Here is a 24,168-nt window from a genome sequence, read left to right as displayed (position 1 = left end):
AAAGTACGTGAGGAAAAGTACATTGTGGTTGTCAATAACAAATGTATTAGTAGAATAACATCAATATCAGTAGAAACTTTTTTAAAGTGAATCCAAAAGAAATCATAAATAGGATAAAGTGAAACTAAGTATTTTTGAATATGTGTATTTCTACATTTTTTACACATTGGCCCACATTTATAAGAATGGCTGGACCATTACATGAGCTTTTCACCTCTTGTGTCACCCCCTCATCCTCACCCTCAGACTGTAAGCTCTTGCGAGCAGGGACCTCACTCCCTTTGTTCCATGTGAATTTTTGTGCTCTGTCATGTTTCATTTTATTTGTATATATCCCCTATGATTTGTAAAGCGCTACAGAATATGATGGTGCTATATAAACAAAGATTATTATTATTTTCAGTGAAAATTGCTTGCACATATATTTATGAAGTGTCTGCAACACTATTGAGTTGCAGCTGCACTTTACCCAATGAGACACAAAATTCTGCACTGAAAGGTGCGTTGTCGAGCACAGTTGGACCATGCGCCACATTTATCATACAGTGTCCGAATTGTGTTGCACGCTCTCTGTTAAAGGTGCACCAAAAAAAGTTGGTGCCATTTGTCGGAGCACTGCAGGGGGCACTTGGACATTCTACCTAGTGCAGTTTGCGCTGTTTCCGATAAATGTGGGCATTGTGCCTCTATATTTTGTTGTCTTTTCCCTGTTAATGGGACAGACGAATAAGTCTTTGCTATATGGCGAATATATCTATTCTGCATAGCTGTACGTTTAAAAATCCAATTAAAATTATCAATACTGGGGCAAAAAAAGATACTGCTATGTGAAAGTGGCCTTGGGTATTACCATCTTAGCCTTTTATGACTGAGATCGGAATACTCATTTGTCTGCAGAAGGTGTAGATGTTCTTGGAAACAGAAACAGGCAAGTGGAACATTCTGTGCTGTTTCTATAACAGGAGTTATGAAAACAGTATAGCATAGCCTAGCATAGAGCTATGATCTTTCCACAGATTCAAAGTTACAATGCACTTTCCTGGGATATACACTTCTAGGGGATTTCCAGAAACAGTGTAGGAGAGCACATTCATCTGGTTCAGCACTCCCAACTACTATTGTTTAGGCGACTACAGACAGACATGTATTCTGATCTTAGTCATAAAAGTCTGAGATGGGAATAAAGCTTTAATGTCCTCTCACCTCGGCAAGACTGAAGAGTGACAAAACTTTAGCCAGCATAATGCCAACCTGGGATTGAGCTGAACAAAATAGTCATTTTATCAGTTTTCTACCGAATGATATGGCCATGTAGCTACAAGAAGAGAAAGAACTAAATGACTTATGGTAATAGCAAAACCACTCGATTGTTAAGACTTGAAGTGTTAAAATAATGCTTCATATAGCACAAACTAATCACATCCCTAGTAGAGAATACATACAAAATATAGAGTACTTGCATTGTGTTAAGAGATAGCAGAGCATAAGTGTTACTCTAATACTGTGTAACATGGCATTTCCCTACCAGAGCAGAATGCACCTTTACTTTTTGTTATTGAGATGCAGAACAGGTGAATACACAATTCTCAGTTCCTGGCACAAATTATGAACATGCAGATGAGCAACCAGCCAGAAAAGAAGTGATCAAAGAATCTGTCTAAAACGCCGAAGGGTATGGAGCACTTAGTTCAGCTATGGGAACAGTAAAATGGAAAGTAGAGATGAAGCAGACTTTCATGAAAAAAAAACTTGGGATGTAAATCTTTAACAATTATATTCCAATTTCTGCAAACCCTGTTTAGTTAGTGGTACAGGAAACAGGCAGAACCCTATGATGGGATTTTCAGTTTAAACTAATGATCCGGAAACTAAGAAAGCAGTTTTTTACTACATGTACATTCTATCTCATTGCATAATACAATAATTCAGTTTATGTACATAATTAATAAATGTATCTTAAAGGGGTATTCCCACAAAGACAAGATTCTTAAATATACCCAGTCTAACAAAATAGAACATTTTCTAATTCTCAGTTATTAACAAAAATACATCATTTCACAGATACAATTCTACCCTCTATCAGTCCTGGTTGTTCCTGGACACGATCGTCAATCTTCTGACTATGGGCGGATTCTTCTCATGAATAGCTTCTCTTGCCAGCATTACAAGACCAGCTCAGACATAGGCACTTCCTGCCAGCAAGCAGCAGTGTGCAGAGAATTGCTCTACAAGCTACAGACAAGATAAGGTCTTTATAGCAGAGCTGACTGTGTGTTTTATTGCTTAGGTGAGTTAGCAGAGCTGAGAGCATCATTGTGTTTTATATTCATCTCATGGATCTCATCATCTCTGATCTCTCTTTTTCTCAGATACTAGTAGAACCTGTACAACATCTTATAACCCAGAGGATTCATAAAGTATCAGCTTAGAGAGTACTCTGGAATCTTACACTGACCATAACTGAGTTACAGGAGCTAAAACAGCAATAAAACTGAGTAAAATTGTAAGGATGTTAAAGATTATCTATATTTTGTAAACATCACTAGGGAATAAAAATTTGACAATTTTCTTTCATGGGCAAACCCCTTTAAAGGGTTTCTATCAACATTCCTGATCTCATAAATATGTGAATTCCCCCTGAAGCATCCGGGGAGATTAGAGACATGCCCCTTCAAAAAGAAAATAGTAATTCCAAGTTGTCAAATTATTCATAAATTGTTATTACTTCTAATTGCTTCTAATCTGACATCATCCTTAAGTGACTTCTCTTATTGTCGTAAATTATTAGTTCATGCAAATAAAACTTTATGTTACTGGAGTAAAAAGCAACTAATTACACAGAAATTATCTACAATAATAGATTATATAAAATATAAAGACGAGCTAGACATAGGTGACCAGGACTTGCAAAGTTCAAACAGAGGAAAAACAAAGACAAACGACAGCAGACAGCAAGCAGGGATGGTAAATAAGGTATGTACCAGCTAGTTTTATTTGTAGTATCTCTTCTTCAATGTTTCTGTGAATGCATGCTGTGAGAGGGGAGATAGAGCAGCAGTGGGAAACATCTGTCTAGAGCAGCCAACATAAATCTCATATCACACCATGAAAACAAAAAAAATATTCAGATAGAAATAAAAAGTCTCAAAAGCAATGCACAATGGGTGTGCATGCACAGAATTGATGACTGTGTATCCTATGTTTGCGAAATCTGTTATCTACCAATGATTATTATTATGACAAGCGACAAGCTAATTTGCTTCACTTCTGATTCATGCTCATCGCATTGCTCACCTGACACTGTAATTCTTTGACCCAAAGCAATTTCTAATTAGCTTGGCCAGCATGACCATTAAGTACCTTGGTGCTAGACGTTAAGTAAACATGTCAGGCATTGAAGGATCATTTGTTCCCAGCTCCTGTTTCACATGCTAAGTAAGTTCTGCTGCACAATACTGATCACTTGAATAGTGATAAGAAGAACCACTTACGTATTCATCTTCTTGTCTGAAGACTTAATGTTCTTTCCTATTGAATCTGTATATATCCATAGCCAAGTAAAAAATACTTAATCTATGAACTTTAGGTGTTAGCAAAAGAGCGATAATAGAATAACATGTGCATAGATAAAACAAGTGAAAGGAAAGGCTGTATTTACTTATAAGGTACTTCTAAAGTAAATGGGTGAGGTGTCAACTAAACTTACTAAGCCATGTAGGACAAGTACACCATAGGTGGACCACAGCCGATTGCAGGTGACTAACCCATGGTGATTTATAGTTCCAAGATACTGGATAGGATTTTTATTAAATCTTTAGCCTTTAGATTTTTATTGCAGGCTCCGCCCCCCCCCCCCCCCCCAGAAAGTGCTTTAGCTAGATGTTAGAATGAAGCCAAGTATGAACAGCATTACAAACAGCTGGGTTTTCTAAAACTTGTTTGGGTAAGTAGAAATTCTACATTTCATAGTCACTTCTCTTATAGTAAAGAATCGCTTATCACTTTATTACTAATTCTGAACCCACCAGACTTACACTACTTGGTGGACAGTAACTGGGCGACAATCTCCCCTTATGCCAAAATGATAAAAGGGAGACAAAGACAAGACAGTAGAAAACAGATAACAATATTTAACAGAGCCAGGTAACAACAACAAAAAAAGCAAATGCAGTAGAGGCAGTGCCCATATTAAGAACATCCGACTTACAGACGACCCCTAGAGACAGGCGGACCTCTGACCACTTTGACCACTGGTAAAGCTCTCTGGATGCTGGAAATGTACTGTGCTTTAACCCCAGGATGAAATTATTAATTGTAAGGTGTCTGCAATGAAGCTTTATTGTTAATGAGCTTTTAAGCTTGAGCTTTTAAGAATACAAGTTCTCTTCGTCAGACACGATGTTATGCCAACATCATGTCTGATGAAGAGAACTAGTATTCTCAAAATTTCATCATCAAATATACTCAACCTCAAAAAGATATCGCCTGATTTCTCGTACCAGATCATACAGTCAACAATATGCCTCTATATTTTCATATGGAAAACCCCTGAAACTAGAAATTAGAATGACATTGCAGGCATTAAATGTAAGCATAAAATTTGTACAAAATTGTAATGGGTGTCAAGAGTTATATTTTATTCTTTGGCTTAAAGCACTGACACAAACACTGAATTGAATAGAACTTTTCCAAAACTCCACACTCACAGTCCCAGGATGTAAGTGACTAGATCTGAATGTCAAGTTCTCTTTAATGACTGCAGGTTTATATTTTACCTAACAAACCAAAAAGTTCTAGTAAAACTCGTGCAATTTACAGGGACATTTGAAGGTTACAAGAGTCGTGATGTCTTCTCGGTAGAAGCAGATTAATTTGTCTGTTTTGAATCGAACACTTTGACGTGTTTTCTCCAATTCATGGAGGTTATATGCCTAGTTCTCTAAGGATTGCTTAAATTGGCTTGCAATAGCTTCTTTTTTTTTACTGAAATGGGAGAATCATACTGTCCTCATATTGTCTTTCTTATAAAATGATTTTTTTCTTCTTTTTCATTAAAAATCAATATGTAAAGTCACAAGAACGGCTAGTATTCACATGACAAATTTGGAGTAGATTGTCTAAAGGGAAAAGCGGAATGGGACAAAATCTGACGTATTTGCATCTACCATGAAAGCTTAAATCTACCATAAAAATCCATCAGGATAAAGCAGGAACACTTACTCATAGATCCAGGTATTGTAACTGTGGTAAGCTTCTTATCCATGGCCTCTTTCCTTCTAAAATCAACCCGTTCCACAGTGTGAAATGTCCTCTGATGCAGTGAGATTTAATAAGGCAGAGGGAGGGGACATTCTAACAGCTTGTGAAGCTGCAGTAATGAGGGGTTCTGACCCCCAAGAGTCCTTATGATCCATTAGCATAATTTCAAAAGTTGATTTTAGAAAGAAGGAGGCCATGGATAAGAAATCTAAGAGTAATACCACAGGCACACTGCTTGATTTTGATGTTAGATTTTTGTAAAATAATAGACTTTAAAGGCCTCAGTATGTTAAAGGGGTTTTCCCACAAATTCAAGTTAGGCCCTATCCACTGAAATCTACAACAAACTGAAATCTTGCTCCACGTCACACTGTGCTCAGTTTTTTTTATAAGGGGCTTGTATAGTGGAAAAAGTGGCAAATTCCATGGTGTACATAAGCAATTGCAACCTTTACATGTCTTGCAGTATCTGCGCCATTTTTGTGTCGTGGCTGCTTTGTGTCTGACAAGACAGAAAAAATGTGCATCTAAAGGGGGGACTAAGTGCTGAGTTGAAACTCGCGCCACATTTATTACCGACATGCACCACAATTCTGTCTGCGATACAATTCTGCAGCATGAACAAACAAAAAAAATGTTGCCCACTTCCCGAGCAGTGCAGATTATTTAACGCTACATAGTACAAACTGCACTCGTTTTCATAAAAATGGAAACCTGTTATTTCTTATTTTTTCATGACTGTGTGCATATATCATAAAAGTCTAAATTGCTTTTGATTTCTATTGCCATGTTTTTACTGAAAGACTTTACTAAGGTTATTTGGTACCTCTGGAATATGGTTTACTGGGCTGGTTGTGTTTCAGTGCTCTATAGTAAGGGCTACTTCTTAGTGTACAGTAGAAATATAGGTAGTACAATATTAATTCACTATGTAATATATGGATAAAGGCTGCTATGAGGATCATCATAATAGGGGCCCATCTCCATAGGGATAACAATGGATGAGGCAAGGGTGATATGAAAAATGTAATGCAGTTCACCTATAGACACTATAAGGGCACATTTACTAAGGGTCTGCACACCGCATTTCCGTCAGGTTTCCATGGGTTTTTGGCACACGCTATCAAATTTTGCCGCAACCGCGCCAACTTTCATGCAACACAATTTGGGGGAGTGGCAGTCGGACAACCCAACTGATTCGGACTAAGTGCGGGATTTAAAATTCAAATTGTGTCGCAAGACAATGCACTTACATGCCCGGGGAAGAAGAAGGTGAACTCCGGCGGACCTCAGTGGGGAAGCGGCACAAGAAGGATATCGGGCGCGCAATCTTGGTGATTCGCGCCGGACTTCATCCTCGTCTGACACTCCGGATTGGGGATTGCAACAGAATCGGATAAGTAAATGTGCCTCAATGTGAAAAACTTTATATCTGTAATATCATTACTGTGCATGTTTTATCCCTTTAACCCGTTCACGACCCGTGACGTAATAGCACGTCACGGGTCGGCCGTGGGTGCATGGAGAGGGCTCACGTGCTGAGCCCTCTCCATAGCCGGTAAGTCTTTGCTGCATATTGCAGCAAAGGCTTACCGGTAACACCATGGGGGTGTTTTCACCTCGGGTGTTTTCACCTCGATCGCCTCAATGCTGTCGGCAGCTTCATAAGGATGGCGGCGCGTGGGCGCCGCCATCTTTTCGAGGATCGCCGCTCCCCGTGACGTCATCGGGGAGCGGCAATCCGTCGCCATGGTAACCTCAGGTCTCACGAAGACCCGAGGCTACTTCGGGTTAACCCATGCATTACAATGTGCTATCAGTGAAATCCCCATATACTGCCATACTGTAGTATGGCAGTATATGATGGGATCGTGCAGACACCCTAGGGTTAAAGTACCCTAGGGAGTCTGAAAAGTACTAAAAATAAAAAAAAAGTTAAAAAAAAAAAAATTATAATAAAAAACCCTAAAAACTCAAATCACCCCCCTTTCCCTAGAACTGATATAAATATAAATAAACAGTAAAAATCATAAACACATTAGGTATCGCCGCGTCCGAAAATGCCCGATCTATCAAAATATGATAACGTTTTTTCACTGCGTTTAATCCCGTAACGGAAAATCGCACCCAAAGTCGAAAATGGCACTTTTTTTGTCATTTATAAAAAGTGATCACAAGGTCAAACAGTCCTAAAATTGATAACATTGTAAACGTCATCAAAATCCGCCCACAGCTCAGTACACCAAAGTATAAAAAAGTTATTAGCGACAGAAGATGGCAAAATCCCCCAAAAAAATTTTGTACAGGAGGTTTTAATTTTTTTAAATGTATGAAAACATTATAAAACCTATACAAATTTGGTATCCCTGTAATTGCACAGACCCAAAGAATAAAGTAGACATGTCATTTTGGGCGCACAGTGAAATCCGTAAGATCCAAGCCCACAAGAATACCAATTTCACTGCATTTGGAATTTTTTTCCCGCTTCCTAGTACACGGCATGGAATATTCAATACCATCTCTATGAAGTGCAATTTGTTACGCTGAAAATAAGCCATCACACAGCTCTGTACATGGAAAAATAAAAAAGTTATGGATTTTTGATCATGGGGAGTAAAAAATGAAAATGAAAATCAAAAAAGGGCCAGGTCCTGAAAGGGTTAACTTTGTATGCAAATCTACAAGATCCACAGTAGTGGTTTGCATTAGCATTAGCATTGATTGACCAATCTTTTCTTAGTTCACAAATATGAAAGTGTGATTTGTACACGTTTTAGTTATCTATCTTTAATATAACCAGAACCATTGCAGCTCCTGCAGGTTTTAGAATAGCACTATACATTGTACAGTCGCAGGGGTGTTACTAGGAGAGGCAGGGCACCATAGCAGACTTCTGAATGGGGCCCCTCTACTTGACCACTACAAATATACATATTTGTATACTCACACATTTATACACTCTAATACACCCCTGTCGTTCTGCTGTCCTCTCTCTCTCCAACACCATTTCTTATGTGAGCTGCCGCTTCATGCTGTATACTGTGGAGGATGTGCATTGTTATAAACATATTGGGGAAGATTTATCAAGTGTCTGAAAGTCAGAATATTTCGAGTTGCCAGTGGCAACCAATCACAGCTCAGCTTTCATTTTATCAGTGCTCATGAATATTTTAAAGGGGAGCTGTGATTGGTTGCCATGGGCAACTAGAAATATTCTGACTTTCAGACAGCTTGATAAATCTGCCCCATTATGCTGTACAATGTGCAGAATAATATGCATATCATGCTGCGCATCCTCCATTCTATAGTGTGTATCAGATGCTGGGGCCCCTGAACCTGTGGGCCCCATAGCAGCTGCTATGGCTGCTACCATTGTAGTTACGCCCCTTGTACAGTGGTTTTGCTAGGTATTGCAGCTTTTCCTCATTCAACTTATTGAGCCGTGACCAGGCCAATCGGGGACTTTTACCAGGGCTTGTACCCAGTTTTCTGGTGTAGAAGTAATTGCCCCTAAGTAATCACAATGGGGCAGATTTACTTACCCGGTCTATTACCAGCGGCGCATTCTCTGCGGAGGATTCGGGTCTTACGGCGATTCACTAAGGTAGTGCACCCCAATGTCCACCAGGTGTCGTTGCTGCGCTGAATTCCGTCGGAGTGCACTGAAGTTTACCGTCCTACGCTGGGTGCAGGTAAGCGCGTGTGATGCGACCCTTTTTTTTTTTTTAAATGCAGCGATTTTTCCGAATCCGTCGGGTTTTCTTATGTCCACGCCCCCCCATTTCTGTCACGCCGATGGGCCACAATCCAATCGGGTGCACCAAAATCCCAGGGCAATTCAGGGAAAATCCCGGCGCAAATCGGAAATATTTGGATTACCCGTAGGAAAAACGCGATTCGGGCCCTTAGTAAATGACCCCCAATATCTAAGGTACCACCAGGATTTGCAACTATTTTCCCCATTAACTTCTATCCTTGTCCAGCGCAATCCAAATATCACTCAGGAGGGAAGATAAAATAATAACTTCTTTATTTGATTGCAAATTCCATAAAACACCAACAATGGTCGTGTACAGTTAGCAGCACCAGTTGGGTCCACTACTATTTTCCCCCATTACACCACCCCAAGTAGGCATGGAAGGGAATGAAGGGGGTGCAGGTGGCAGAGTGGGATGGCATAGGCCGGTACTAGAACACCATGATAATCCGGCAGTGCTAGAGGGGCGTGTTTCATCCTATGCTGGCGCATGAAGCATATGTGCTTAAAGAATGTGACATAATGGGGCTCATTTACTGAGGGTCCGTTGGACGCATTTTCATCGGGTTTCCCAACTATTACAGTTTTGTGCCGCATTTAGCAGGGGATTTTGGTGCATTGGCGCCGGCTTGCACGCGACAGAAATAGGGGGACGGGCCGTCGGACAACCCAATGGATTCGGAAAACGCACGGGAGTTAACAATTAGAAATGTGTCGCAAGACACGCACTTACAAGCACCGGGAAGAAGCAGGTGAACTCCAGCGGACCTCAGCGCAGAAGCGACGGATGCAGGAACACGGACGCACAAGCTACGTGAATTGCGTAAGTAAATCTACCCCAGTAGGTCCATAGAGCAGAAGCACTGTAGTACTGCCTCATTTAGCTGAACATGTCTGGTGTCCGACCCCTACCAAGAGGTCATCAAATTCACAGAAAACTCCATTCAGTCTAAAATATTCCTAATATTAGGAGCCATTTGGTAGCCATAAATCTTCTAATCTTCTTAAAATCTGACTTTTTGATAGCCACATTACCTGTTACTTATTATTCAAGTTTTTTTTTCCTTCTTCATTATAGAATGTTTAGATAAATTCACATATTGGAAGTCTGCAAAGAACTAGAATTATGCTTCTATTTGAAACGCAGTGAAAATGTTGTCTTCACAATGTTCACTTCATTATTTGTTGGTTGTACAAAACCTTTAAAAGAAAAGAAATGGGAATTTCATATTTGTTTCTGAACAACATTGTGTCACAGCAGGGGTCACTAAGCATGACAGCCTCAAGCCATATCCTCAGTGACTACCTGCTGCGCGTCAGCGAGATGCACCAAATGGGAATAAAGCAAAGTTTTTACATTGTCTTCCCAGTGAAGGACAACGAATGTTGCAATGCAGCAACTGTAAGTGGCATGATGTTCTGTAAGATTATAAAAGCAAACTTTGGTTAAAAATATATCAAACTGATTCGATCATTTAAGACAAGAAAAATGCTATACTATTCTACTGTAATTTATTAAAGGAATTCTTTAGCTCCTTAGACACTCCTTAGACACCTGATTTTGCCTGGAGAATATTCACCTGTTATTGAAATGCAATACATGGTAGACATTTAAATCAATGGTCATCTATGTAATACCTGGATAGCCAGACATTGTTAGAATCTAATATGTTCAATCAATACCTCGTTAAACGGGGCCTGTCAAGACTATTGACCATTCAAGGCTGCTGACTAGTCCTAGGTAGGAGCTCTGGAGAGATGTTTAATTATACCTGTTTCTATATAGTTAGTAGCAGCAGGACTGTGAAAAATGAACTTTTAATACATGGCTTAAAGTACTGCTCTTGGAGGTGTGTCATCTTAAAAAGCTACGTTCTTTATACATTGAGCTGCTCTACAGCTCTCTTCTCTGAGAAACATTTGTAATATCCAACCAGCAGTCATTCAAAGCAAAGAGAAGAGGTTGTGTGGAAAGAAGAGATGAAGCACTTTCTCAAATAGCACTTACAGAGCTGCTGTTTTGTATTAAATTAAAATCCAATTTTAACAGTCCTGATGATTCCAACGACAGTGCATACACAACAGGATAATAAAAGAGCTCTGCGCAACCATGTAGTATTGTGATATACCTGCCCTTGGGACTGTTGAGCTTCTTGCCACATGCAGCATCGCCTGAAACTGCTGTACCAATTTTTGAAATTGCATAATATGCCTAAAAGGCATTTTCCTTTGTCTTTCAGAAAGAGCAATTAGAGGAAAGTTATGTCTTTGCCTCATAGGCACTTGACAAATTATACAACATATGCAACATTTTGGCAACAGTGACATTAACGTGTCTTTAGGACGAAGAACGGCTAGGATCTTTCCCACTGTATAGTGATAGAGGTGGATCTGCCCACCATATGCACAGCGGATTCCGCTTTACTGCTGCATCGACCCCCCCCCCCCCATAGACTTCAATGGCATATTTGTCACTTAGCAAGAGCAGGGTGGAAAGACTAATACGTGTATATGTTTACGTATATATGCTCAACATTTACATCTGGAGTTCTCCCAGCATATATACTCTGCACATATAGAAAAACGGAATGTAAACCTAATGTAAGAGCAAATGTAAAAGCTAAAAACAGATTTATCAATACTGGTGTTAAGCCAAGAAATGGGGCTAATAAGAGAAATGTATCTAACAAGTATAGCAAAATTTCCAAGATTTATCACGCAGAGTGAACCAAATAAATTTGGTGCAGTTGGTGATCAATTTTACATCTTTAAGACATGAATAACAAATTCCCTTTGGTGTGTATTTCATCTTTGGAGGAATTCAAGGGAAAAATTACCGCATGGTCTATTAGATGCCTTATCAAATCTGTAATTTCCCAATAGAAGTAAATTCTTATTAAACAACATTGTGACTCCCACTTACTACCATGTAGTAAAAAGCTCATGCAGTTCTATATTTTGATTTGCTATGCGTCCAATCACTACAAACCATTCCAAACCATGCACATATCTACAGGACATTTTATTGTTCCTGTATGATATTATGATCATTAATAAGATAGTAGCCCACAATAACATAGACTCTAGTGTCCCAATTCTTCAGTAAGTCTCATTTTCAGTACTCATCCATATTATTTAATACAAATATACTTGTGATTTACTAAAAAAATACCCTTAGAATTGTACTTCAGCCCTTGAGCTCTTGTCATACGCCCTTATTAATACCTTGATGTACTAATGCATCATGGGTTGTTAAGAGATTAAAAAGCTTCAGATTTATTACTGGTAAGTGCCTATTTTTAGACACAAAGTAATAGTGTAAAGTACTAATAGGATTTGACTAGTTTGACTATAAATGTGGCAGCAGATCTTTCTAAGATTTCCCAGTGGGTTGGATGACGCAAAGGAAATGTGTGTATGGCCATCTTGAGAAACTTGGCTTTGGAAAGTATTATGGGGGACATTGATCATAATGTGTCTAAGGTTTCTTGAGCCTGGTTTGTTTCACTCAAAACCGCTAAGTGCCGGAGTTTAGCCTGCACCCAAAAAAGTCATAAATTAGACACAAATTTACTAACTGCGGCAAAAAAATATGCAAAAAAATGCGAAAAACAAGCAAAAAAGTTATGATCACTGTCCCCCTATGTCTAGTAGGTGTGTTTTGAATTTCTTTATTTTACTCCTCACCTTCAAAACATATTTAAAATAATTTAGAATATTCCATACAGTGTACTGGTAAGCTGGAAAAATATCTGTGTGGCGAAATTGACAAAAATATACACTCACCGGCCACTTTATTAGGCACACCATGCTAGCAACGGGTTGGACCCCCTTTTGCCTTCAGAACTGCCTCAATTCTTCGTGGCATAGATTCAACAAGGTGCTAGAAGCATTCCTCAGAGATTTTGGTCCATATTGACATGATGGCATCACACAGTTGCCGCAGATTTGTCGGCTGCACATCCATGATGCGACTCTCCCGTTCCACCACATCCCAAAGATGCTCTATTGGATTGAGATCTGGTGACTGTGGAGGCCATTTGAGTACAGTGAACTCATTGTCATCTTCAAGAAACCAGTCTGAGATGATTCCAGCTTTATGACATGGCGCATTATCCTGCTGAAAGTAGCCATCAGATGTTGGGTACATTGTGGTCATAAAGGGATGGACATGGTCAGCAACAATACTCAGGTAGGCTGTGGCGTTGCAACGATGCTCAATTGGTACCAAGGGGCCCAAAGAGTGCCAAGAAAATATTCCCCACACCATGACACCACCACCACCAGCCTGAACCGTTGATACAAGGCAGGTTGGATCCATGCTTTCATGTTGTTGATGCCAAATTCTGACCCTACCATCCGAATGTCGCAGCAGAAATCGAGACTCATCAGACCAGGCAACGTTTTTCCAATCTTCTACTGTCCAATTTTGATGAGCTTGTGCAAATTGTAGCCTCAGTTTCCTGTTCTTAGCTGAAAGGAGTGGCACCCGCTGTGGTCTTCTGCTGCTGTAGCCCATCTGCCTCAGTTCGACGTACTGTGCGTTCAGAGATGCTCTTCTGCCTACCTTGGTTGTAACGGGTGGCGACTTGAGTCACTGTTGCCTTTCTATCAGCTCGAACCAGTCTGCCCATTCTCCTCTGACCTCTGGCATCAACAAGGCATTTCCGCCCACATAACTGCCGCTCACTGGATGTTTTTTCTTTTTCGGACCATTCTCTGTAAACCCTAGAGATGGTTGTGCGTGAAAATCCCAGTAGATCAGCAGTTTCTGAAATACTCAGACCAGCCCTTCTGGCACCAACAAACTTGCCACGTTCAAAGGCCTCAAATCACCTTTCTTCCCCATACTGATGCTTGGTTTGAACTGCAGGAGATTGTCTTGACCATGTCTACATGCCTAAATGCACTGAGTTGCCACCATGTGATTGGCTGATTAGAAATTAAGTGTTAACGAGCAGTTGGACAGGTGTACCTAATAAAGTGGCCGGTGAGTGTATGTAAGCCCTGTATATGTGCAATTTTCTCACAGCCTTTACTGTGCACTCCAAATAATACCTCCCCTTTTTTCTTTGGGTCAGTAAGATTATTGGTATACAAAATTTATATACATTTTATTGTGTTTTATTAGATTTTTAAAAAATGTAAATCTTTTGTATGTGAATGTAAATGTTGCTGTTTCCCTATATTCTGAGCCCAATAACTTTCCCATACTTTACTGTATGGAACTGTGTAAGGTGTAATTTTTTGTATAAGTTTTTTTGGGCGAGACTATGGGGCACATTTACAAAGGGCTTTGCACCTGTTTTCTGATGGACTTGGTACATTCTTTTAGGCGAAAACTGCTTGCACAGGTATTTAAGAAGTGTCAGCGCCAATATTGTGTTGCACGTGACTCTTTTCCGGCACAGCTGCGCTAGCCACGATGCAGCGAAAATTAGGGGGCGGAGTCGGACCAAGCGCCGTATTTATCATGCAAATTGTGTTGCATGCCATGTGTTATAGGTGCACCACAAAAAAGTTAGTGAACTCTGTCGGGCCAGTGCAGGGAAGCAACAGATTCATGATTTCTGGCGCACGTTCTTAATGAATCTGTCACATCCAGCATTATACAGCATTATACTTTCTTAACCCCTAGGCGCACCAGGACGTTATAGTACGTCCCCGGGGCTAGATGCTTAGCGCACGGGGACGTTCTATAACGTCCTGCTTCTGGCACCGGCTCACGAACGGAGCCGGTACCAGAAGCAGCGGCTGTCAGCTGTCTAGTACAGCTGACAGCCTGCGCTAACACCCGCGATCGGAGCCGGCTCCGATCGCGGGTGTTAACCCCTTACACGCCGCGGTCAAACATGACCGCGGCGTGTAAGGGTGTAAGCGCTGTGGATCGGATCCCCCGTGCCGCTTACCGGGGGATCCGATCCTCTGCCGGGCAGCTCCGAGGACTGGCATGTGCCCCGGAGCTGCCCGGTCTCCATGGCAGCCAGACCCCTTCCGGGTCTGGCTGTAAACTGTCTGAGCATGCGCAAGCTTGCTCAGACAGTTTACACTGCTCTACAATAAAATAGTATTGTAGAGCAGTGTATTGAACTTAAACCAGTGATCAGAGCATCACTGGTTTAAGTTCAAGTATGTATAAGTAAAAATATGCAAAAACAGTTAACACTACACATTATAATAAATAAAAAATTAATACATAAAAATATAAGCCCCTAAAATGTCACTTTCCCATAAAAAAACTTAATAAAGTATAAAAAACATAAAAACACAAAAAAACCCCGCATATTTGGTATTGCCGCGTCCGTAACAATCTGCATAATAAAACAGAATTGTTACTGGACCCGCACGGTAAACGCCGGAGGAAAAAAACGCAAAAAACGTTCCGAAAAAAGATAATTTTTAATTAATACCCTATAAAAAATGCTCTAAAAAGTGATTTAAAAAATGTTATGCACTCCAAAATAAGCCCACTAAAAAGAACAACTGTTCTCGCAAAAAATAAGCCCCTAACAAGATTTATCTGCCAAAAAATAAAAAAGTTATGCATATAAAAAGATGGTGATGCTAAAATGAATAAGATTTTCTCCAAATTAGTTTTTATTCAGTACAATTGAATAAAATACACAAAACCCCCACATATTTGGTATCCCTGCGTCCGTAACAATCTGTATAATAAAACAGAATCGTTATTAGATCCGCAAAGTGAACCCCGTAAAAAACAACCTAAAAAAACTCTCTCTGATAAAGATGATTTTTTATTAATGCCCTTTAAAAATGCTCTAAAAAAGTGATTTTAAAAAGTTACGCAATCTAAAATAAGACCACTAAAAAGAGCTATCATTCTTGCAAAAAATAAGCCCTTAAACAGATTTTTGAGGTGAAAAATAAAAAAGTTATGCATATGTAAGTCGGTGATGCTAAAATTAACAACAATTTTGCCAAATTACTTTTTATTCAGTAAAAATGGGAAAAAATAAAAAAATATATATAAATGAAGTATTTTCATAAACGTGGCGACCCAAAGAATAAAAATAATATACTATTTTCATGGTATGGTTAACGGCCAAAAAAAAAAACACATAAAAATTTTCCTAAAAATTGATGATTTTCATTTCCTCCACCAACAAAGAGTTAATTAAATCTCACCAATTAGCTATAGATGCCCCAAAATTATGTATTAGAAAAGTGCATCTCATGTGGCAAAAGAAATAAGCCCCTATAGGTCCTCATTAAAAAAAAGAAAAAAATTATAGCCTGTACAATGTGACAGCAAATCTGCTCCGGATGGCGCCTCCTTCCCTTCTATGCCCAGCCGTGCGCCCATACAGCAGGTTACCACCACATGTAGGGTATCGGTGTACTCGGGAGAAATTGCGTATCAAACTTTGTGGAGCCTTTTTTCATTTTATCCATTACAAATGTTTAATTTTCCACCCAAAATGAGTGTATTGTGAAAAAATATTACAATTTGCAGACTCCACCTCCATTTTGTTTTAACCCCTATAAAACACGTAAAGGGTTAACAAACTTCTTAAAAGTGGTTTTTCATACGTTGAGGGGTGTAGTTTCCACAATGGGGTAATTTACGAGTCTCGCTATTATTTAGGCCTCTCAGTGTCAATTAGAAACTGTGCAGGTCCATCTAAATACAGGTTTTGGCGATTTTACAAAAAATGTGAAAAATGGCTCCCAAATTCTGAGCTTCATAACATTCTAGTAAAATATGTGGAATCTGAAAAAACCATGCCAACATAAAGCAGACATTTGGGAAATGTAAGTTATGAATTTATTTGGGTGCTATGACTTTCTGAATCAAAAGTAGAGAATTTAGAACGTTGAAAATAAAGAATTTTTCAACATTTTTGCCAAATTTTGTTTTTTTTCATAACTAAACGCAAAAGATTTCATCCAAATTTTTAAACTAATTTGAAGTACAATGTGTCACGAGAAAACAATCTCAAAATCCCCTGGATATCTCACAGCGTTCCAAAGCTATAACCACTTATAGTGACACAGGCCAGATTTGAAAAATGGGGCCGCGTCCTTTAGGCCAAAAGATGCTGTGTCCCGTAGGGGTTAATAAATGTGCCCCAATGTTTTCATTGATATCAATTTAGGACCTATATGACATTTTGATCACTTAAAAAAAATGGTAAAAAAAGTGTCGATTAGGCCATTTGGACACTATTTTCCGTTTCAGGGTTCACCACTAGGAATAATTGTTATTATATTTTGATATATATATTATATTATATTTTGCAATATCCAATATATTAATGATTTCTTTGTTCATTTACTTTTATATGTGTACTAGTGAAATGGGGGTGATTAGAATCTTTCCTGTTTTTACATTTTCTACTGTAATACAGCTGAAACCCACCACACGTGGAGAGAGTGAAGCCCATGAGCTCTGTTCGTACACCCACTGCTGAAACATGACATATTATACTGTCATGGTGTGTGGAGGTGTTGTAGAAGATCAGTAGCACATAGCTAAAATAACAATGCTACTGTATGTGGGCTTTGTCCTGGAATAAGGTTAAATCATAACACCAGGCACAGCCTTTGGACCAGAGAGCTGGTTTTCTCTAGAAGAAGCAATTTTATTTCCTATGCCATCAAAAGAAATCTGAATTTCTTCTGCTTTGCTTTAAACAAATCTTTTAAAATGTGGACTACCTGCTGTCATTCAAAATAATAGAAGAGCCTTTCATTAAAAATCTGTCTTTAAGTGAACTAAACTAAACTAAACATTTGGAACTGGGCCACGGCCGACCACTGTAAAAGCAAAAAAAAAAAAAAAAAATACTCACCCCCCCCCTGTAGAAGTTTTCTCTTCCACTTCTCTATTGACTTTGAGCATCATGATGTCATCACACTGTATTTGCCGGCAATAGAAGCAGAAGAGAAGTGAAGGAAGAGAAAACTGCTGCAAGGGAATGAGGAAGGTGAGCATTTTTTTTTTTCAGAGTTCGGCTGGGAAAGGTAATATTGGAGGCAGTGGATAGGACAGCTAAAGGAAATGGTACATGGGAGGAAGGCATGATGCAGGAAAAGGGACTTTGGAGAGGGGCATGCTACAGGAAAGGGGACAATATAAGTGGGGGGGGTTGCTTTTTCAGGATATGTGACAACATAAGCTAGACAAACAGGGAGTTATGGTGGGGCATGCAAACATACATTTTTGGCTATAAAACCTACGGCATCCCTGGAGAAATATTTAACAGCCGGTCCTTGGGCAAAAAAAGGTTGAGGACCACTGTCCTAGAGAACTGGAGCAATATTGCTTTCCATCAAATAAATTTGAGACCGAAACCACTTTTTTTTTTTTTTTTTTTTTTTAATGTGGCAAAGTTATGACAAAGCAAATTTTGGATGATTCATATATGTGTTACTATTTGTCAATGTCCAAGAGAACTGGAGCAATATTGCTTTGGATCAAATAAACTAAAAACCCAAACCACATTTTTTTTACATTTGGTGAAGTTTTAGCAAATTTTAGATGATTCATATATGTGTGATATATGAAGGTGTTACTTACAATACAACATAATCTTGTACCATAATATAGAATAATATGGTAGCTTGCCTAATTGTATCTACATGTCCGCCACTAATGGGCAGAGGTGCATTTCAACATTTAGGACTCTGTTAACAGGTTCTGATGGGGGGCGTGGCCTGATGCCGATCTAGAAGGACGTGCGCCGCGGAGCTCCCGGGACCCGGCACCCTATCACCCTTCCCAGGCAGCCATCCTCCACCTGTACCCCCTCCAGCCTGCTCCCCGGTGCCGCGGGTACCTGCCTCCACACTCCGGTGGCGGTATCGCAGCGGTCACCGGCTCCGTGCGGTCCCCCCGCACTCCAGCTCCTGCGGCCTCCCACGTGTCCCGCGCGGCGGCGGGACCATAGCCGCCCGACATCGCGGCAGCATATAAGTGTGGTGTGGAGTGCAGAGGGAGGGAGATCCCCCCCTCCGATCATCGTGCTGTGCCGCCGACCCACTGTGCCGCTGACCCACTCTGAGGATCGTGGCAGCGCTCCAGCCAGCCCTGTATCCTGCGCCATCTTGCTGGACTCCCCTGCGCTGCCTGAGGCCTAGGCGCGCAGGGTTAACCTCTCCCTTGCCGGACTGCAGCCAGGAATAAGGTAGGGAAGTAATTCCCCTGCTGCTGCCCTCCTCTCACCTGGGGACCCCAAGCTGTGCAGCCCACCATACTCCAAGTGATCCCCTGCTCCTGGGTTCTGCTTTATATTAACCCTCGCAGTGCCGCTGCAATACTCCACGTGGGTTTGTACTGTATCTCTGCTAACTACTGGACGCTAGGCTTCCTGATTGTTTATCACTGGCCCCCCCTGACCAGACGCCATGGGTAACCGGAGGAGAACGGCTAAATTGCACAAAGCAGCGTCCGGGGCGTCTGCGCCTCCATCGGATGATGAATCCGTCCATGAAGATCCTCCATTCCAGTCCCTGGAACCCCTGGATGCGCAGGAATGCTCCACATCCCAAGCCGTTCTTGCACAGATACAGTCAAACGCTGCCAAAAAGTTAGGGAGATTCTCCCGCACACAGCCCTGCTCTCCTCAGGGGTCCCCAAACTCCTCTCCCTCCCTCTTCGAAGGCTCCCAGAGCCCGCCGCAGCTTGTAAGCTATGAAGAGGGTGCTGATCCGCCTGACGCGGCCACGGAGTTGGATCGCAAATTTGCAGAGGTGCTGGCGGCCATTAATGGGTGCCAATCCAAACTGGTCACCAAGGTGGATGAGCTGCGACAGGACTTTGTTCTGCTAAGGCATGATGTCCACAAAGCTAAAGAGCGAATCACCGAAACTGAACGCAGAATATCTGAGGTGGAGGATGTCCAGAGGCCTATGCCGACACAGATCAGAGAGCTTCAGCGCCAAATGTCTGCATCCATCGACAGAGCTGATGACCTCGAAAACCGCCTGCGACGGAACAACGTCAGAGTGGTTGGCCTTCCCGAAAAAGTGGAGGGGTCTGACCCTGTATCCTTTTTTGAAAATTGGCTCAAAAATATGCTTCCTGCAGATACCTTCTCCCCGTTCTTCACAGTGGAAAGGGCCCATCGTGTGCCATCCCGCCCTGGCCCTCCAGGGGGCAATCCAAGACCCTTCCGGGCCCGGCTGCTGCACTTTAGGGACAGGGACTCTATCCTCAGGGCTGTCCGTACCAAGGGAGAAATTCTCTATGCCAACAGCAGAGTGTCCTTCTACCCTGATTTCTCTGCATCCGTCAGGAAACAGCGAGCACAATTCACCGAGGTCCGTGCCCGTCTCCGTGACAAGGGGTATAAATACTCCATGATGTACCCTTCCAAGCTCCGAATTGTGGACGGCCAGAAGACTCGATTCTTCACCTGCCCAACCGAAGCAATTCACTGGGCTGACGCAGCTCCACGGGCTCCCGCTGGAAGGCCCGCACCTCCTGAGTGACTGGACTCATATATCCTTTTATCTGATGAGCTATGACATTGCTGGACTTTGTCCTGTATTGATGCGTAGGGGTCCTAATTCACTGCCCTAATTTTCTTATATTGCCTTACATTGGGGCTCGCGCCTAGTATATTGTACCCCATAACTGATGTGCTATCTCTTTTGGTCAACCTGGCCTGTGCGCCACACATGGCACTTATTCTCTCCCCCCCCCCCCCCTGTTTTTTTTTTTTTTTTTCTCCTTCTTTGCGCCTACTCCCCCCTCCCCCCCCTCCCCTATCCTTCTACCACTCCCCCTACATATTGCCCTTCCCCTATCCCCTTCTTTGCTCTTTTTAAATATGGCTGCCTAAATACCTCCTGTTCATATATACTTTGAGGGTTGGAGGTCCCGGGACAAATGGTGTAGGTTTGTCTTGAGTTAGGGACCACTGTTCTACTCTTTGATTGTTATTGGGTATAGGTCTACACTACTGCTGTTAGGGTGTTAGACAGGGGGTTTGTATTATTGGGATTGTTAGTTCAGTTCTGTTATATTTGTTATGCTCACTGTTGTCTGTCTGTCTATGTCTTTGTGGTATGAAAGGATGAATGCTTGGTTGCTCACGTCTCCTTCCCCACACCCCTTTCCCTTCCGCTAATATGTCTTCAATTAAGGTAATGAGTTGGAATGTGAGGGGACTTAATTCCAAATTCAAGAGGGCTCTGATGTTAGACGTCATTAAGCGTCAGGCCCCCCATATTGTATGTATCCAAGAGACACACCTTACGGGTCAGAAGGTCCTCTCTCTGAAGCGGGCCTGGGTGGCTAGAGGTTATCATTCCTCCTACTCTGTTTACGCCAGGGGAGTATCCATACTCATATCCAAAGCGCTTCCCATAGAGGTCATACAGGTAGCGCCGGATCACTTTGGTCGGTACGTAGTCATACATTGTGCCTTGTGGGGCTTTACTTTCACTATAGCGTCTATCTACGTCCCACCGCCATTTGATCCAGCTGTGCTGCACCTAATCTCCAGTAAACTTGCTGCTATGCCTCCAAGTCCGATACTCTGCATTGGTGACTTCAATGCAGTCCCTAATCCCTCTCTGGATCGTACAAGCGGCCTAGACACAGGCTCGGTCCGTCTGAATGAGTGGCTCACTTCTCTAGACCTCGCCGATGTTTGGCGTTGTAAGCACCCTCAGGAGAGAGAATACTCATTCTATTCCTCTGTTCATAAGAGCTTCTCTCGGATTGATCTGGCCTTTGTCTCCCCTGACATGCTGCAGCACGTTGAGCAAGTATCCTATTGCCCGCGCAGTGCATCAGACCACTCCGCCTTGCTCATTAGTCTCCTTATAGGCCCCCCCAGCGACTCCCGCTTATGGCGCCTGCACCCAGCCTGGCTTCTATCCCCAGCGGTCCAGAGTACTGTTAGGGCAGCGCACAGCGAGTTCTGGGATGTACACTCAACCCATCCTGATCCTCTTCTAGTCTGGGACTCGTACAAGTCCTCGGTGCGGGGAGCATTCATGTCGGGGGTAGCTGGCCATAGGAAGTCTTTAAATGCGCAGGAGGAAAGGCTGACGGCTGCACTGGTGAATGCAGAAAAGAATTACCTAGAGAAACCTACTCCGGGGAATAAAAAGACTTGGGCTCAGGCGCAGAGGAACCATCTAGCTGTAGTGAAGGAGCGCACCAGCAAGCGCCTGCAAGCCAGGGAAGCGTCCATCTTTGAATTCGGAGATAAAAATGGGAAGCTGCTTGCGTATCTATCGCGGGCTGAACGTCCTTGTGCTTCCGTTCCCTCTATCCTTAACAGTAGCGGAGCCCTGATCACAGAACCCCAGGCCATAAACATGGTTTTTCACGAATTCTACTCTTCTCTCTACAGCTCCAGATTGTCCGCCTCTTCCGTCGAGATCTCCAGATTCCTTGACAGTCTTCCACTTTGGAGACTCACACCGGCACAGTCATCGGAGCTTGATGCCCCGCTCTCGGCGGAGGAGGTGGAACTGGCCATCCAATCGTTGCCCCCGGTAAGACACCTGGACTTGATGGGCTGGGAGGTGAGTGGTATAGGGATAACTGTGAGACTCTGGTCCCCCTTCTCCTTAGCCTGTACTCCGATGCGCTTGACAGCGGTTCCCTTCCTGACTCCATGCGAGAGGCCCTTATTGTAGTTCTTCCCAAGCCTGGTAAGGACCCTCTGCTTCCTGACTCGTACCGTCCAATTTCCCTCCTAAATTCGGATGTTAAAATACTAGCAAAAATTCTGGCTACAAGGCTTAACAAAGTAATATTATCCTTGGTTCACCCGGACCAGACAGGCTTTATGCCTGGGAGGGGAACCGACATAAATATACAAAGACTACACCTGAATATAGCAGAGGCAGAGAGGTCTTCGGACCCTGGGTTTATATTATCCTTAGACAACTGTAAGGCATTTGATTCAGTGGAGTGGCCCTATTTGTGGACCCTCTTGTCTAGGCTGGGCATTGGCCCTCGCTTCACAGCACTGGTTAGGTTATTGTATAACGACCCTAGGGCTAGGGTAAGGACCAATCTTAATATCTCACCTACTCTCCCTATGGCCAGGGGCACTAGGCAGGTCTGCCCGCTATCTCCCCTCTTTGCACTTGCCATTGAGCCCCTTGCTGTGGCGATCCGTCACTCTGATAGCATTAAGGGTATTACTAGAGGTTCTATCATTGAAAAGGTATCTCTCTATGCTGATGATACACTTGTATACCTTGGGGATGTGGGCCCCTCACTGGAATCCCTTCTGTCCCTGATAGAACGCTATGGGGGGTTCTCGGGTCTCCGGGTTAACTGGGATAAATCGGCCCTTTTTCCCTTATTAGATGCAGGGGTACACTCCCTCCCCGTCCCAGTCCAGGTGGTGTCCACTTTTAAATATCTGGGAGTTCAGGTGTCGCGCAAGGTCCAGGCATATACAGAACTAAACATTACACCCCTGATAAATGCAACGGAATTGCGCTTAAAAGCCTGGTCCACTCTCCCCTTGTCCCTGTACGGGTGCATTAACATATTCAAAATGATCTTCCTCCCCAAATTTCTATACCTCTTCCATGCCTGTCCTATACTGCTTCCTAAGAGCCTGTTCAAACGCATAGACGGCATTCTCAGATCCTTCTATTGGCAAGGGGGCGTCCCGCGCTTCAGTTTAGCGCTGCTTCAGGCTCCCAAGTCTAGGGGTGGACTGGCTGCCCCGGATCTGTATTTTTATTACCTGGCTTCCCAGCTAGTATATGCCCAGTGGTGGATAGATATAGACATGGGTAATGCAGCTACTGCACTGGCTGGTGCCCTGGTGGGTTCCTACGAGGCCCTTACAAACCTGCTGTACAGGTATAAGTCCCCATCTGATACCCCACTTCCCCTACGTACGGTAGCGGTGTGCTGGCGTAGGGCACAATCCCTGGTAGAACCGAGCAGCTCTCCCCCTCTCTCGCCTAGGACTCCATTGTGGCTCAATCCGTGGCTTTCTCACTTCCTCTCCCTCCCGGGCTGGACAATGTGGGGGGCGGCGGGGGTGAAATTTGTAGGCCAGCTATTATCCCCGGAAGCAGAATTACTCAGCTTTAACGAGATAAGGGAGAGACATACTGTACCCAATACGGCCAGCTTCCATTACACGCAACTGCGACACGCATTCAAAGCCCAATTCGGCTCCTTCAGCCTGACAGTGAAA

General features: G+C 42.5%; 1 protein-coding gene across 1 annotated transcript in view; it reads right to left on the bottom strand.

Annotated features, from left to right (window-relative positions):
* ST8SIA2 (ST8 alpha-N-acetyl-neuraminide alpha-2,8-sialyltransferase 2) overlaps positions 1-24,168 on the bottom strand; it is a 137,417-nt gene that overhangs the window by 42,017 nt on the left and 71,232 nt on the right. The gene's annotated exons all lie outside the window — the stretch shown is intronic.

Source organism: Engystomops pustulosus, chromosome 4 (assembly GCF_040894005.1).
Source record: "Engystomops pustulosus chromosome 4, aEngPut4.maternal, whole genome shotgun sequence".
Taxonomy (NCBI): domain Eukaryota; kingdom Metazoa; phylum Chordata; class Amphibia; order Anura; family Leptodactylidae; genus Engystomops; species Engystomops pustulosus.
Note: the sequence above shows the minus strand (reverse complement) of the source record. Positions and strands in the feature narration are given on the sequence as shown.